The 16922-nt window shown below is 44.4% G+C and overlaps 1 non-coding gene across 1 annotated transcript; it reads left to right on the top strand.

The window, feature by feature from the left end:
• Positions 1–3106: 3106 nt before the first annotated feature.
• Trnat-cgu lies at positions 3107–3181 on the top strand. The gene has a single exon. It is a non-coding gene; the product is annotated as a tRNA-Thr (tRNA).
• The last annotated feature ends 13741 nt before the right edge of the window (positions 3182–16922 follow it).

The following is a 16922-nucleotide window of genomic DNA, read 5'->3' as shown; positions in this document are numbered from 1 at the left end:
AGATTACTGAAAATGTGGGATGAATAAGAAATTATCAGGCCATCAAAACCGTGTAAGGAAAAGAAGAAGAGAAGAAGAACGAGATAAACTTCAATAAAAATTAGTAATTATTATAGAACGTTGTCATCTGCTCCCAAACAATTTTCTGAATTCTTTTGGAATAATAAATCAACTGTGGATGTTTGTAGGACCTTCGACAATCATATCTACATCTGCGTGGCTAATCTGGAAGTCACACTTACGTGCCTGTCAGAGGGTTCATTAACTCCGTATTATTCCACTCTCGAACAGTGCGCGAAAAAAATTCCGCACCGGCTCTGATTTTTCTATGATGGTCATTTCTCCCTATGTAGGTGGGCGTCAACAGAATATTTTCACATTCGGAGGAGAAAGTTGGTCATTCGTGAGAAGATCGCGTTGCAGTGAGAAACTCTATTATTTAAATCGTTTCCCGCCCAAACTCTGTATCTTCTTCGTGACACTGTCTCCTTGTTTCTCAATAACACAAAACGTGCTGGTCCTCTTTGAACTTCCTCGTTGTACTCCGTCAATCTTATCTGGTAATGATCGTACACTGCGCAGCCGAACTCCTAAGTAGGACAGACAAACGTAACATAGGTGGTCTAATTCCTACTTCTAACTGTTCTGCCAAAAAAACGCAGTCTTTGCTTCGCCTTAACATCAACATTTTCTATGTGTTCTTTCGAATTTTGGTTGCTCGTAACTGTAATTCCCTTATTCAGTCGTAAGTATTTCCTCCGTGTCGTGATAGTGTAGCTGCACTGTTCAGCTTTCATTACTGTTAGAAAACGTTGGTGGGGTCTCCCTACAACGCTATCACCAAACTAAGTGCAAATACAAGCACAATGTAACAGCTGTCCTCATAGTGTTGTCGTAAGGGTAAGGGATTGTATTTTTACTTCTCCTTCATTATTTTTGGCAATTTTGAAGAAGGCTATCAAAACAATAGAGGCTGAACATTAATAAAACCAACAAACTCAAGGACGGATTACTCACTCGAAATAGAGGAAGAACGGTCATATGAAACAGATGGATGGTGTGAGTGCAACTACAACAAATCACCCCGGAACGTCCGCGTGCTTAGCTCAGTGTTTAAGTGCTTGCCTCCCATGCAAGTGGGCGCGGGTTTGATTCCCGGCCGTGTTGGAGATTTCGTCCGCTCGTGGACTGGGTGTTTTGTAGTCCTCATCATCATTCCATCCTCATCACCCGCGCGCGAGTCACCCAATGTGGCGTCGACTGTAGTGAGACTCGCTTTCGGCGGCCGAACTTCCCCGAATGGGACTTCCCGGCCGACAATGCCATACGATCATTTCCTTTTTCATCCCGGTGCACAGTACAGAGCTGCATCGCACCCACGTCACAGCAGGTGTTCAAAGTCGCCTCCATAGGATTGTAGGTGTGGGGATAGTAGCGGTTGTCATGCAGGACACACATTATCGTACTTTGGCTTGTACCATATTGGCGGGCCATTTGCCTGGAGATTGTACTACGGTTCGTCCAAATATCCTGTAGAACCCGGTCCTCCAAATCTGGTGCATGCACAGTCTGGTGCCTGCCTGCACGTTCGTCTGTCTGAAAAGAACCATGATCACACAAACGGCCACAAAGGGCTTGAAATGTTGTCTGATGTCGTTGGTTTCTGTGAGGGTACTTGTTTCGTTTTCTTACTATCAAAATGGGCCGAATAAATTGAACGAGTTAATTTGTTATTGCATGTAGTGTATGATTGGTTAGTTATTTACTAATTAATAGAATGGCTTTGTGGTGAAGGGAGCAATTTAACTGCTTGACTAGGCGTATATGACCTTCGACTCGTAGCTCTGATACGCGCATTTTTGTAAAAATCGCTATACTGTCTTACAGCTGTTTGTAACTCCATAGATCTGACAGTGCCAGCGTTGTAGCAGAGTGGAGAAGTGTATTGTGTGTATGTCAGTTCAGAAGTTAATTAATAGCATATAAGTAATACACTTGTATGCGAACGATCTGTAAAACGCTTTTGTTGTTGTTCCCTTGTGTGCAGTTTATACTGTAGCTGCTGGTCGGCTGTGTGCCTTGTGACAGTATTGTACGAGAGGTCAAGAAAACATATGTGGTAGCCTCGGATAGTCTGACGCTTTTAGGAATTGTTGGCCGGAGCAATTTTCCTGGCATTCGCCACCCTACTGAACAATTAGTATTTTAATAACGTACAATATTTCAACTACGATAATCACCTCTAGGCGCTAGATGGTTGGACGTCCACGACTCGTAGCAGAATGTAGGGTTCGGAGACTTGTCTGCTGTGCACAGTACGATAGGTGGTGATGTGTGGCATCTCTGCCGATAGAGCACAATGCTGGTGCACGCACAAGTGTTTCGCAGCACACCATTCATCGTAGATTGTCGAACTTGGAACTGCACGGCAGACCACCCTTACATGTTAATATGTTGACTCAACGATTGCAGTTGTCACGGGAGCATCAGGATTCCACCGTCGATCAATGTCTCTTCGGGTGAATCACATTTCTTCTACACTGGGTCGCTGGTCGTCTCCACAAACGCCGTCATCGAAACGTGCAGCGCGCCACTGACGCAGGCTGGTGGAAGCAGTGTTATGCTATGGGAGACGTCCTCCTGCACTTTCATTGAACCTGTAGCAGTGATCGAAGACACGCTGACAGCTGCGAACCAACTGCACCCCTTCATGCCTGACGTCCTCCCTTACGGCGATGTCATCTTTCAGCAGTATAATTGTCCGTGTCTCGGAGCCAGAACCGTGGTACTGTGGTTTGAGGAGCGTTATAGTGAACTCACGTTGATGTCTCGGCGAGCAAATTCGTGTGTTGTGAATCCTATGAAATATATATGAAGACAGTAACCGTTCTTGAAAGAACAGATACTGTAGATGACCGTGCAGCTTTTCCCTGGAATAAATCATGACTAACTGAAACCCTCAGCTGCCGACAGGTGTTGTTGATATACCTCGATGGGCAAATGTCTATAAGGTACATTACATAGGTAGAATTGTGGACAGTTGGGAATGAGTGTCTCACGGGGAGCGTGCAAGGGATAAGTCCCTGCAGTCGCGCTATTCATCTGTGTCCTCGGTGGCTCAGATGGATAGAGCGTCTGCCACGTAAGCAGGAGATCCCGAGTTCGAGTCCCGGTCGGGACACACATTTTCGAGGTATATCAACAACATCTGCCGGCAGCTGAGGCTTTCAGTTAGTCATCATTTAATCCTATGAAACACATCTAGGTCGCTATAGGGCGCCATCACCGCGCGCGCAAGTCGGCCGCCCGTTATGTACGCGAATTAGAGGGCCTTTGAGTTGATATGTAATGTAACATACTTCCACAAACCTATAAACAAATTGTCGGATCCCTGATACGTAGAATAAGTGATGTATTTCTTTCCAGAATAGCACAAACAAGCTATTTAAAAGATAGTCGTAATGTTTCGGCGCATCAGTGTTTTACTTCAGTATCATGTCCGTATATACTTCTCAGGTGACATAGCTTTATCTTGGTGCATAATTTTGGATAACTCGAAATGCGTCACACTACAACAATTTCCCTTCCGTTTCATGTACTGGGACTATTCATATATCCAGTGAAGAGCCAAAGAAGCCAGTACAGCTGCCTAATATCGTGTAGGGCCCTCGCGAGCACGCAAAAGTGCCGCAACACGACGTGGCATGGTATCGACTAATGTTTGAAGTGGTGCTGGAGGGAACTGACACCATGAATCCTGCAGGGCTGCCCATAAATCCGTAAGAGTACGAGGGGATGGAGGTCTCTTCTGAACAGTACGTTGCAAAGCATCCCAGATATGTTCAATAATGATCGTGCCTGGGGAGTTTGGTGGGCCGTGAAAGAATTTAAATGCAGAAGAGTGCTCCATGGAGTCACTCTGTCGTGTATGGGATGTCCCATTGTCCTGCTGGAATTGCCCAATTCCGTCGGAATGCACAATGGACGTGAATGGGTGCACGTTATCAGACAGGATGCTCACTTCTACATCTACATGTACGTGATTACTCTGCTATTCACAATAAAGTGCTTGGCAGAAGGTTCAACGAACCACCTTCAAGCTGTCTCTCTACCGTTCCACTCTCGAATGGTGCGCGGTAAAAACGAGCACTCAAATTTTTCCGTGCGAGCAATGATTTCTCTTATTTTGCCGTGATGCTCAGTTCTCCCTATGTGGGTGCCAACAGAATGTTCTCGCAATCGGAGGAGAAAACTGAAATTTCATGAGAAGATCCCGTCGCAACGAAAAACGCCTTTGTTTTAATGGTTGCCACTCCAATTCATGTATCATGTCTGTAGCACTATCTCTCCTATTTCGCGATAGTACAAAACGAGCTGCCCTTCTTTGCACTTCTTCGATGTCATCCGTCAGTCTCACCTCATGCGGATCCCACATCGCACAGCAATACTGCAGAATAGAGCGGACAAGCGTGGTGTAAGCAGTCTCTTTAGTAGACTTGTTGAACCTTCTAAGTGTTCTACCAAATCAATCGCAGTCTTTGGTTTGCTCTACCCACATCATTATCTATGTGTTCGTTCCAATTTAGGTTATTTGTAATTGTAATCCCTAAGTGCTTAGTCGACTATTTGTGTGACTTATCGCGTAATCGAAATTTAGGGGATTTCTTTTAGTAGTCATGTGAATAACTTCACACTTTTCTTTAATCAGAGTCAATTGCCACTTTTCGCACCATACAAATGTCTTATTTAAATCATTTTGCAATTCGTTTTGGTCATCTGATAACTTTAGTCGACGATTTGTGTGACTTATCGCGTAATCGAAATTTAGGGGATTTCTTTTAGTAGTCATGTGAATAACTTCACACTTTTCTTTAATCAGGGTCAATTGCCACATTTCGCACCATACGAATGTCATATCTAAATCATTTTGCAATTCGTTTTGGTCATCTGATGACTTTACAAGACTGCAAATGACAGCATCATCTGCAATCAATCTAACAGGGCTACTCAGATTGTGTCCTATTCGTTAATATAGATGAGGAACAATAGAGGGCGTATAACACTTCCTCACATACATGTGACCTGTCCGAGTCGTGTCTATACGTATCAGGAGCCCATATCACTCCAACTGCACACGCCCCACACCATTACAGAGCCTCCATCAGCTTGAACAGTACCCTGCTGACATGCACGGCCCATGGATTCAGGCAATTGTACAAGACTGGGCCTTCGGCCCTGAAAGCCCATATTGATGATGTTTCGTTGAATGGTTCGCACGCTGACACTTGTTGATAGCCGAGCATTGAAATCTGCAGCAATTTGAGGAAGGGTCGCACTTCTATCACGTTGAACGATTCTCTTCAGTCATGATTAGTCCCGTTCTTGCAGGATCTTTTTCCGGCCGTAGTGATGTCGGAGGTTTGACGTTTCACCGGATTCCTGATATTCGCGATGCACTCGTGAAATGATCGTACGGGAAAATGTGGTGTCACAGCCAGACACCACACTTGCTAGGTGGTAGCCTTTAAATCGGCCGCGGTCCGTTAGTATACGTCGGACCCGCGTGTCGCCACTATCAGTGATTGCAGACCGAGCGCCGCCGCACGGCAGGTCTAGAGAGACTTCCTAGCACTCGCTCCAGTTGTACAACCGACTTTGCTAGCGATGGTTCACTGACAAAATACGCTCTCATTTGCCGAGACGATAGTTAGCATAGCCTTCAGCTACGTCATTTGCTACGACCTAGCAAGGCGCCATTACCAGTTACTATTGATACGATGAATCATGTAACGTCAAGAGCGACGTTCACCATTAATGGATTAAAGTTAAGTATTCCATCAGCTACGTCCATTTTTTCTAAATTCTAATTTCGTTGTCCTGTTACAGACCTCACGCCAGCCTGCGTGAGCTAAAACGCGTGCCTTTCGGCTTCCTCTAGTGACACGGTGTTGGCTCTCCTGCCAACCACAACAAAAAATACCCACTTCAACGCTACCTCGGAGATGGTGAGTCCCGTCGCTCGTGCGCCGACTGTAATACCACGTTCAAACTCACTTTAATACTTACAACCTGCCATTGTAGCAGCAGTAACCGATCTAACAATCTAACAACTGCGCCAGACACCTGTTTTCTTATATAGGCGTTGCCGCCGCAGCACCGTATTCTGCCTGATTACCGATCTCTGTCCTTGAATACGCATGTCTATACCAGTGTGCAGAATACGGTGCTGCGGTCGGCAACGCCTATATAAGACAACAGGTATCTGGCACAGTTGTTAAGTCGGTTACTGCTGTTGCCATGGCAGGTTACCAAGATTTAAGTAAGTTTGAACGTGGTGTTACAGTTGGCGCACGAGTGATGGGACTCAGTATCTCCGAGGTAGCGTTGAAGTGAGTATTTTCCCGTACGATCTTTTCACGAGTGTACTGTGAATTATCAGGAATCCACTAAGACGTCAAACCTCCGACGTCGCTGCGGCCGGAAAAAGATCCTGCAAGGACGGGACCAATGATGACTGAAGAGAATCGTTCAACCCTTCCACAAATTGCTGGAGATTTCAGTGCTGGACCATCAGTAAGTGCCAGCGTGCGAACCATTCAACGAAACATTATCGATATGGGCTTTCGGAGCCAAAGGCCCAGTCTTGTACCCTTGAGGACAGCACGACACAAAGCTTTACGGCTCGCGTATGTCCGTCAATACCGACATTGGTCTGTTGATCACTGGAAAAATATTGCCTTGTCGTACGAGTCTCGTTTCAAACAGTATCGCGCGGATGGACGAGTATGAGTATGGTGATAACCTCATGGGTCCATGGACCCCGCATGTCCGGAGGAGAATGTTTAAGCTGGTGGAGGCTCTGTAATGGTGTGGGGCGTGTGCAGTTGGATTAATATGGAACTCCTGATACGTCTGACATGTGACACGTCCGTAAAAATCCTGTCTGAACACTTGCATCCATTCATATCCATTGTGAATTCCCACGGACTTGGGGAATTCCAGCAGGGCAGTGCAACAGTCCACACCTCCAGAATTGCTACAGGGTGGCTTTGGGAACACTCTTCTGCGTATATGCCTTGTTGAGAAGAGATCTCCACCCGAGCGTACACTTATGGATTTATGGACAGCCCTGCAGGGTTCATGGAGTCAGTTCCCACCATTATTACTTCAGGCATTGGTCGAGTCTGTGCCACTTCGTATTGCAACACATCTGCGTCAGATATGATATTAGGCAGGTGTACGAATTTCTTTGGCTGCTCATTGTATAAGCTCTTCCTATTAAGCCAGCTGCGAGAAAGAATAGGCTAAGCTGTGCTTTGAAAATGTGCAGTTTTGTTTTCCTTCTCGCGGTCATTATTAATAGAAGGCAGGAAAGTTGGGTTTATGGCTAATTTATGATCATACTTGTTCATTGATTAAAACCGTACGAAATACTGTCATCCAGATCCAGCAGTTAGAAAGGTCTCTCTTGTACTCCGTGTACTAACGATTCCAACCAATTCACACGTTCGTTTGGGCTTCTATTCCTAATCAATCTTCCGTATGCAATAACAATATGGTCAGAGAGAGGAGGGAAGAGGGGACGGATGAAGAAGGGGGGAGGAAATCGATATGCGAAGGACAAGGAGGATTTGGACACAGAAGGAGGGAGGAAATGGGTATGAGAAGGACAAGGAGAATATGGACAGACAAATGAGGAAGGAAGACATGGATAGAGAGAATGCCAGATAAAAGATGTACAGGGACGGGGGGATGGTGATGGGAGGAGATTGGGGGAGAAGGAGAAGATGGACAAAGGGATGGGAGGAGGAGAGCGATAGAGAGAGGGGAGGAAAAGGAGATTAGGACGTATATCCTACTCTCATACATATTTAGTAATTGCGAAGCGTTACCGGGTTCGGCAGTTATCAATAATTTGATTTTAACTAGTGGAGGCATGTACACAGGTGTGTGGTGGTATTTCAGCTAAAATGTGACGGACATAATGATAAATTATTTTTTGAGTCCAGCTAGTCCTGTAAACTAGCACACTTCTAAAATGTATTTTCAGGAAATATAGTTATTACTTGATTCGGGATAATCCACTCAGTTTTTTGAATACATCTTTGCACGTATTCTTTGTATTACTGCTGTCCATGTACTTTTATAGCATTTCGTCCCGCAAAAACTGACAGTTCTTCCACTAAATTAACCGCTCAGTGTCTGTTCCCGCAGCTTTAGAAACAAGAAGAAGGAGGAAAAATCTTAGAACGGAGTGACTGAGGTACATGCTGTGGTTGCCTCGAAGACTGTCGTGCCGTGCTGTGCACGAAGCACGAGAAGGCGCCAACATTTGCAGAGCCTCTAAGCCACTGCCCCACGCACGTCACAGCTGCTGTGTCGGGCGACGGCGGATCCACGGCGGCCGTGTGCCATTTGGACGGCAGCAGCCCGTGCCCTGCTACATGTAGGGTCTCTGTACCACCAGTTTTTACTGGAGGGAGGGGGGGGGGGCGGATGGAGGCACCGTTCTTGGGCCCATTTCCCGACCATCCATTCAGCTTTCGAATTTTTTTCAAAACTACCCTTTTTTAGTACGCGATAAAATTATATTATTTATTTATAGCTTCTAAGAGGAGCGTTCAATAAGTAATGCTACACATTTTGCCCCGGCCAGTGTCGGTTGAGAAAATACAGAATTTGTTGTGGGACATCATGGAATATTCTCGTTTCAGCCCCTATAGTTTCATGCAGTTCCGACAGCTAGCTGCCATATAAGTACCCTTCAAAATGGCGAGTGTAATGGAGATGCATTCCTAACGGAGAACTGTCATTTTCTTTTGGCGGAAAATCAGAGTACCATTCATAGGCGCTCGCACTGTCTACAGAGACCCCTCAGTGGAAAAAAAGCACGGTGAGTCGTTGGGCGAGGCGTCTGTCATCATTGCAACAAGGTCGCGCGAAGCTGTCCGATCTGCCGCGTGTCGACCGGCCGCACGCAGTGTGACTCCTGCAACTTCGGAACGTGCGGAAACTCTCATTAGAGATGATCGACGGCTCACAGTCAAACACTTCGTTGCTCAATTAGATGTCTCTGTCAGTAGTGCTGACACTTCCGTACACCCGTTGGCGAACTCAAAGGCGTGTGCTTGCTAGGTTCCTCGCCGATTATCAGAAGACCGTAAAAAACAACGAAGGACAATATCTGCGGAATTGCTTGCACATTACAATTTTTGTCGAACATCGTCACAGGCGATGAGACATGGGTTCTTCGAACCAGAAACAAAACGGCAATGGCACCATACCACCTCTCCTCCAAAGAAAACGTTCAAAGCCGCACTCTCAGCCGATAAAGTCAGAGTGACGGTCTTCTGGGACTCCGAAGGGATTATTCTGTTTGATATCCTCCCTCACGGTGCTACGATCGATTCTGAAGTGTACTGTGCTATCCTCAGGAAAATGAAGAAACGACTTCATCGGGTTTGTCGTCACAGAAATGCAAATGAACTTCTTCTTATTCGTGACAACACAATGCCTCACCCAAGTCTGCACTAGGCTGGAAGCAGCACTTGGATGGTGGGGAGGTTGTTGGTGCAGCGAGACGTTTCCTGCGATGTCGACCAGTAGAGTGGTACCAGCCGGCCATACAGGACCTCCCAGTCAGGTGGCCGTCGTATTGACGGCAGATTAAGTTGAAAAATAGGGTTTTGTAGCCATAAGAGTGGGGCTATAATATAGTGTATTTCAGTCCTCAATCAAATCAACCTGCTTTCCAAAAACAAATAGTTGCCTTACCTATTGAACAACCCTCGTATTTATTTTGAATCCTGGCTCTGGCAACTCTCAACCGTGAAATTTATTGCACTTTTGGCAACTATTTTGTAAATGTATTACACTACGATCTGTTTCCTTCCTATCGAGTCTTTTCTGAGCTCTCCTAATAGTTTACAACATATTGCCTTTTTACTTTCTGTTTTCTGTACCTTTTTTGCAAACTGCAGTAAACAAGATAATCTCCACAGTAACGTTTTCACTGGACTTACATATTTAGGAATGCAGACCGACTAGTGTATTATGAGATACACAGTATATCCTTATAGCAATCAGGATACCAAAAGATAACTATAAGTGCAACTTGAAATTTTATTACAAAATTGAATTTCCTTTTCTCCTCAATGGTAAAAAAAAAACAACATGGAAGCAATATGTACACCATGTTAGTGAGTAATTTGCTTTTATAATTGTATTATTCCCTATTTGTCTATTCGATTATTCACTTTATATTGTTAATAGGACCATATAAAAAACAACAAAAACACTATTCGAACAGGACTTGAAGGCCAAACGGTGCCGACCGGCCGCCGTATCATCCACAGTCCTTAGGCGTCACCAGATGCAGATATAGAGGTGCATGTGGACAACAGACCGTTCTCACGGCCGTTGTCAGTTTTCGTAACTGGTGCTGCTGCTCTGCTCGATGTGTCGAGACTCTGTAGTACATGTTGGGTTACAGCGGTATGCCGGTGAGTGATATCCTCTTGGAAAACACTCCCTGGAATACTGTTCATGATTGGCAGCACAACAGGTTGAATCACCAGACTGACGTACAGAGTAGCAATCACGGTGAGTGGGATGGCCACAAGGGTGCTCCTGCCATCATACAACATCGCACCCCAGACCATAACTCTGGCTGTAGGTCTAATGTGTCCAGCACACTGACACATTGGTTGCAGGACTTCAACTGGCCTCCTTGTAAGCAAAAAACTGCGATCACTGACACTGAGGCAGAACCACCCTTCATCAGAAAACACAACAGATCAAAGCACTGCCTTGCACTGAGCTCTCACTTGACACCATCGAAGTAGCAGATGGCGGTGGTTTGGGGTCAGTGGAGTGCAGGCTACATGGCGTCTGGCTCGGAGCTGTCCTTGATGTAACCGCTTCATAACAGTTCGCTCTGTCGCTGTATTCCCCACTGCTGCTCAGATTGCTGGTGATGCAGTACGGTGCGCCAAACCCATACACCGAACACTATGGTCTCTCCTCTCGGTAGTGCCACGTGGCAGTCCAGAGCGTGGTTTTCTTGCGGCCGTTCATTCCCGTGACCACTGCTACCAGCAGTCATGCAAAACGGGGTGTTTATCAACTTACAGGCATTCTTGACTAACATCAACTCACCACGTCCAGTCTCAAAGGTAATTAACGCTCACGACTGTTAGAGCAAACAGAGAAAACTAATTTGCGTCCTCATGGTGGCGCTACTGGCTCTACTCTTATGAGACTGGCGTGAAATTTGAACGGGCATAATCCTTGAGATGTTGGAACACGCCTACCAGCTTTGAATTATGTCGCGCGACTTGTTCTTACTGCTGCGATTCTGTTTTTTCTTGGCAGCGTATTTTTACATTTCTCAATCTACGGTGCCAGAGATCAGAAAAAAAATTGGTTCAAATGGCTCTGAGCACTATCGGACTTAACTTCTGAGGTCATCAGTCCCCTAGAACTTAGAACTACCTAAACCTAACTAACCTAAGGACATCACACACATCCATGCCCGAAGCAGGATGCGAACCTGGGACCGTAGCGGTCCCGCGGTTCCAGACTGAAGCGCCAAGAACCGCTCGGCCACTCCGGCCGGCAGAGTTCAGAAACTAATGGAATTATGTAAGATACAAGACAGTTCTTTCTCACGGTAAAACAAGAAGGGTGTCATTTTCACCAGCAATTGAGAGGATACTGCGGAGAAATGCTGCTCTAAAAAGCTATTTCTTATCTGAACAAAGCTGTCTTGTAACTGTTAGGCTCTTTCATAGAAACTCCACTGGCAGACGGCTACTTACTGTTTGTACACAGCAAAAGATGGGAACAAAACAGTTGTACAATTCTGCTCTGTTGCACAGATTACTGCCTCTCGTTTGCATCGAAGGGCACGAAATCTTTTTCTTTCCTTTAAAAGTAAAGGAAATTATTACTGAATGTGATGACAGAAATTCACTTTAAGTCTTTGTAAGTTAAATGTAGAGTTTTTGCAATGTTAAACAAAATGTTAAAAAAAATGAGAATATCCATTAAAACATTAGCTTGGCATATGAGCATTAAAAGAAAACAGAACAGAATAAATGATGTCTGAACATCTTTCCAAAGTCAAGAATGTGTTACGAATGCAAATTAGATTTGAGGATAACAGTATTCCTCATCATAGTAAATACACCTTAGTATCAGAAGAAAAAAGTTATAAGAAAATTATCTTATCAGGTAGCAACACAGAGACAAGAAAAGTGTAGATACACAAGGGTACACATAAACACATAGTGGAATAACACAAAAGGAAAGTACAAAGTCTATTTTCAGTGAAACATTTGGTACTGCAGTCCAACCAAAACTTCACTCCACAGATCTTTCCTCTTAATTCAACATTTGTTCCAACATTTCTCACCTCAGAAGGACGTCGTTATCAGGAGCAAGAAAACTGGTGGTCTACATATTGGAGCGTGGAACGTCAGATCCCTTAATTGGGCAGGTAGGTTAGAAAATAAAAGAAATTATGCAGATAGTGAAGGGAGACGAAAATTTAAAAGTCATGGGTGACTGGAATTCGATTGCAGGAAAAAGAAGAGAAGGAAAAGTAGTAGGTGAATATGGGAATGGGGGTAAGGAATGAAAGAGGAAGTCATCTGGTAGAATTTTGCCCAGAGCATAACTTAATCATAACTAACACTTGGTTCAAGAATCATGAAAGAAGATTGTATACATGAAAGAGGCCTGGAGACACCAGAAAGTTTCAGATATATTACATAATGATAAGTCAGAGATTTAGGAACCAGGTTTTAAGTTGTAGGACATTTCCAGGGGCAGATGTGAACTCTGACAACAATCTTTGGTAAGGAACTGTAGATTGAAACTGAAGAAATTGCAGAAACGTGGGAATTTAAGGAGGTGGGATCTTTATGAATTGAAAGAACCAGAGGTTGTAGAGAGTTCCAGAGAGAACATTAGGGAAACATTGATGAGAACGGGGGAAAGAAACACAATAGAAGAAGAATGGGTAGCTTTGAGAGATGAAATAGTGAAGGCAGCAGAGGGTCAAGTAGGTACAAATATGAGGGCTGCTAGAACTCTTTGGGTAACAGAAGAAATATTGAACTTAATTGACAGAAGGAGAAAGTATAAAATTGCAGTAAATGAAGCAGGCAAAAAGGAATACAAACGTCTCAAAAATGAGATCGACAGGAAATGCAAAATGGCTAAGCAGGGATGGTTAGAGGACAAATGTAAGGATGTAGAGGTATATATCACTAGAGGTCGGATGGATACTGCCTACAGGAAAATTAAAGAGACCTTTGGAGAAAAGCGAACCACTTGTATCAATATCAAGAGCTCAAATGGAAACCCAGTTCAAAGCAAAGAAGGGAAAGCAGAAAGGTGGAAAGAGTATATAGAGGGTCTATAAAAGGACGATGTAGGCCTAGTTGAGGAAAATATTATGGAAATGGAAGAGGACGTAAATGATGAAATGTGAGATACGATACTGCGTGAAGAGTTTGACAGAGCACTGAAAGACCTAAGTCGAAACAAGGCCCTGGAAGTAGACAACATTCCATTGTAACTACTGATAGCCTTGGGACAGCCAGCCCTGACAAAACTCTACCATCTGGTGAGCAAGATGTATGAGACACGTGAAATACCCTCAGAATACAAGAAGAATATGTTAATCCCAATTCTAAAAAAGTAGGTGATGTGAAAATTACCAAACTATCAGTGTAGTAAGTCATGGCTGCAAAATACTTACACGAATTCTTTACAGACGAATGGAAATACTGGCAGAAGCCGATCTTGGGGAAGATCAGTCTGGATTTTGTATAATTGTTGGAACACATCAGTCAATACTGACCCTAAAACTTATCTTAGAAAGCAGATTAAGGAAAGGGAAACCTACGTTTCTAGCATTTGTAGACTTACAGAAAGCTATTCACAATGTTGACTGGAATACTATTTTCCAAATTATGAAGGTGGGAGGGGTAAAATACAGAGAGTGAAAGGCTATTTACAATTTGTACAGAAACCAGATGGCAGTTATGAGTCGAGGGGCATGAAAGGGAAGCAGTCATTGAGAAGGGAGTGAGACATGGTTGTAGCCCATCCCTGATATTCAATCTATACATTGAGCAAGCAGCAAAGGAAAAAAAAAGAAAAATTGGGATTAGGAATTAAAATCCACGAAGAAGAAATAAAAACTTTGAGGTTTGCCAATGACATTGTAATTCTGTCAGAGACAGCATAGGATCTGGAAGATCATTTGAACGGAGTGGACAGTGTCTTGAAAGGGGGATATAAGATGAACATCAACAAAAGCAAAACGAGGATAATGGAATATAGTCGAATTAATTCGGGTGATTCTCAGGGAATTAGATTAGGAAATGAGACACTTAGAGTAGAAGATGAGTTCTGGTATTTGGGGAGCAAAATAACTGATGATGGTCGAAGTAGAAATGATATAAAATGTAGAATGGCAATGGCAAGGAAAGAATTTCTGAAGACGCGAAATTTGTTAACATCGAATATAGATTTAAGTGTAGGCATGTACGGAAGTGAAAGATGCATGATTGATAGTTTGGACAAGAAGAGAAGAGAATCTTTCTAAATGTGGTGCTACAGAAGAATGCTGAAGATTCGGTGGATACATCACATACCTAATAAGGAGGGACTGAATAGATTTGGGGAGAAGAGAAATTTGTGGCACAACTTGACTGGAAGAAGGGATCGGTTGTCAGGACATGTTCTGAGACGTCAAGGATTCACCAATTTAGCATTGCAGGGCATTGTGGAGGGAAAATATCGTTGGAGCCCAAGCACTAAGCATATTCAGAAGGATGTAAGTTGCAGTAGGTACTGGGAGATGAAGAAACTTGCACAGGATAGTGTAGCATGGAGAGCTGATATATATATATATATATATATATATATATATATATATATATATATATATATATATGCATAAGAAAGAGGCGCGAGTAATGAAGGAGAATACTAGCCAAATTTGAGTCAGTTGTGCTGCTTGTTTAGCAAAAGTCAGTGTAGCAAATACTCTGATTAATTGATGAAAAATAGGATCGTAGTACTTGAACAATATAGGTAGACATAGTATCTACTAAGACTTGGAGTATAGGTAAACAAAGTGTCTATTAAGAGTGTAGGAGTTGAAAAGTGGTGGAGGACTCTAGGGGATTGGATTTAGTATCAAGAAGGATATGCAAAGTGCATAAAAGACTTATATTGTTTTCCCGAGAATATTTAATTGTAGTGTACATAAAAATGTATAGTAGGGCAAGGAATCATGAGGCCTGCTCATAAAGGATAAGGGAGACATACGCGGTATTTGCTAAGATATAGGGCAGTCATACCTACATAGAGACAGGACGACCTGTGGCCTGAAGAATAGGGATGTTTTAAAAAGGGGCATACCTACAACAACGGAAGCAGGAAGTGCACTCATAGGGCCAGCCCACGTGTAAGGTATAGGTACTGATGCTAGGGCAACAGGACAGTATCGTGACAGAAGTCACAACATTTAGTAGGAATTATTATGGTAAGTTGTAATTCTACGCACCTCTCGTATTATTATGTTTAACATGAGTTTACAAGTGTTGGAAAGAACACTGTCATTTTCCCAGAGTTCCTCCAGACTACAAACTACTATAAATAATGAAACTAGTACGCGCTTAAGGAAAAAATAGTACAAAGAATTAGAATAGAGGATGAAATACTCAAGTGTCCATGACACCTGGATTTTACGATTAGAAATCAGAAATTTTTGCCGCACGATTCCTAGATATAAAAGAAATGCCTCTAACATTAGGCGAAATGCTCAAGTTGTTATTATCAAAGTACACTCCTGGAAATTGAAATAAGAACACCGTGAATTCATTGTCCCAGGAAGGGGAAACTTTATTGACACACTCCTGGGGTCAGATACATCACATGATCACACTGACAGAACCACAGGCACATAGACACAGGCAACAGAGCATGCACAATGTCGGCACTAGTACAGTGTATATCCACCTTTCGCAGCAATGCAGGCTGCTATTCTCCCATGGAGACGATCGTAGAGATGCTGGATGTAGTCCTGTGGAACGGCTTGCCATGCCATTTCCACCTGGCGCCTCAGCTGGACCAGCGTTCGTGCTGGACGTGCAGACCGCGTGAGACGACGCTTCATCCAGTCCCAAACATGCTCAATGGGGGACACATCCGGAGATCTTGCTGGCCAGGGTAGTTGACTTACACCTTCTAGAGCACGTTGGGTGGCACGGGATACATGCGGACATGCATTGTCCTGTTGGAACAGCAAGTTCCCTTGCCGGTCTAGGAATGGTAGAACGATGGGTTCGATAACGGTTTGGATGTACCGTGCACTATTCAGTGTCCCCTCGACGATCACCAGTGGTGTACGGCCAGTGTAGGAGATCGCTCCCCACACCATGATGCCGGGTGTTGGCCCTGTGTGCCTCGGTCGTATGCAGTCCTGATTGTGGCGCTCACCTGCACGGCGCCAAACACGCATACGACCATCATTGGCACCAAGGCAGAAGCGACTCTCATCGCTGAAGACGACACGTCTCCATTCGTCCCTCCATTCACGCCTGTCGCGACACCACTGGAGGCGGGCTGCACGATGTTGGGGCGTGAGCGGAAGACGGCCTAACGGTGTGCGGGACCGTAGCCCAGCTTCATGGAGACGGTTGCGAATGGTCCTCGCCGATACCCCAGGAGCAACAGTGTCCCTAATTTGCTGGGAAGTGGCGGTGCGGTCCCCTACGGCACTGCGTAGGATCCTACGGTCTTGGCGTGCATCCGTGAGTCGCTGCGGCCCGGTCCCAGGTCGACGGGCACGTGCACCTTCCGCCGACCACTGGCGACAACATCGATGTACTGTGGAGACC

This window comes from Schistocerca piceifrons, chromosome 11, assembly GCF_021461385.2.
Source record: "Schistocerca piceifrons isolate TAMUIC-IGC-003096 chromosome 11, iqSchPice1.1, whole genome shotgun sequence".
Classification (NCBI taxonomy): Eukaryota; Metazoa; Arthropoda; class Insecta; order Orthoptera; family Acrididae; genus Schistocerca; species Schistocerca piceifrons.
This window is presented reverse-complemented; position numbering and strand designations above follow the sequence as displayed.